General features: G+C 33.6%; 1 protein-coding gene across 1 annotated transcript in view; it reads right to left on the bottom strand.

Annotated features, from left to right (window-relative positions):
- The window catches only part of LOC119581620 (general transcription factor IIH subunit 1-like), a 12096-nt gene that overhangs the window by 5720 nt on the left and 5050 nt on the right, over positions 1–1326 (bottom strand). The gene's annotated exons all lie outside the window — the stretch shown is intronic.

Genomic DNA, 1326 nt, shown 5'->3' with positions numbered 1-1326 from the left:
CATTTCTTTCTATATTTTTTTATCAAGGCTGTGGGATAAATCGCTTTCTATAGTTAACATTAATAAATAATATTTTGGTGGATATATCTGCTTATAGTAGTCAATGGGTTAATGCTTATATAATACTTATATTATCTTTCTGCTACCTTACACTCACAATAAAGAATTCCCATCATGAACTTTGGAAAATCTTAATGTTCTTATTCACTTTCTCAGTCATCAAACATTTTCTTGAACTAAGTCATATTCAGCTTGGGATTCTCAGCATAGACGTATATTTTCACTTTCATTTCTTTTACTCCTGACACTCAGGAAGCTTCCACTCGAGTCCTGTACAGTCACCAGCTAAAGTAGCTTTGTGAACGAAACTACCAAAACACAACTGACTTACAAGAACAAGGGTCACATTACTCGGGCAATTGAGACAGAACTCGAAACATGTTTGACTGTTTGGCTGTAATTCCCCGATCCTGAGAGCATATTCATACTTTCCTGCCACTGACTTTTACCTTCATCATCGTTCCCTTCCCTGACCTCAAGATTTTTTTTCCTCTTTTTTAATGGCATAATTTGGCTCAGCTATCGAACTGCATGCTGGAGGTCGAAGACTACTTGGAATTTTGAGTGACTTAAATCTTGCAGTAAGAACACAAGAACTAAAACACCTATTATCTGGATATAAAATTTAGCCGCACTAATAGGAAGCAAAAGAAAAAAATTGATATCTAATGAATGAATGAATAAAAAGATTAAATTAATTTTAAAAGACTGAATTATGCCTTTGGCAACACGTTTCATGCCTTCTTTATACATATTTCTTGTAATATACAGAAACTCGAAGAAAAAATAATAAAACTGAATCCAGGCCTATATTATTACACTGGAACCTGAAAAAAGGAAATTATTGCCACACACTAGCTAGTTATTTCTGATCTGATTAATATCATACACAAGGTAAAAACATTATGTAGTTAACATACTAAAAGTATCCACCTGGATATTTTTAGGTCATTAGACAAATACTCAATTCCCTTCAATCATGACTTTACAATCATTAGGAAAAAAACAAACAAACATTTAAAAACTATGTTTCCTTTACTGATTTCCATTGCCAATAAAGAAGTACAATAATCATTTATCAATGTACTTATAAATGTACATGTATCCTTTGTTATACAGTCTGCCGATTGCTCAAACTTCCCTCCTAAAAATTATGAACGATTCCCCACATCTCATTACACTATCTTGCTTTTCCGTTACAGTATCACTGCCCAAGACAAAAGGCAGGTCAATCTCCATTGTGAGGTAGGAAAGGGGGGAACTACT

The sequence above is a fragment of the Penaeus monodon genome, chromosome 15 (genome assembly GCF_015228065.2).
Source record: "Penaeus monodon isolate SGIC_2016 chromosome 15, NSTDA_Pmon_1, whole genome shotgun sequence".
NCBI classification, from domain to species: Eukaryota; Metazoa; Arthropoda; class Malacostraca; order Decapoda; family Penaeidae; genus Penaeus; species Penaeus monodon.
This window is presented reverse-complemented; position numbering and strand designations above follow the sequence as displayed.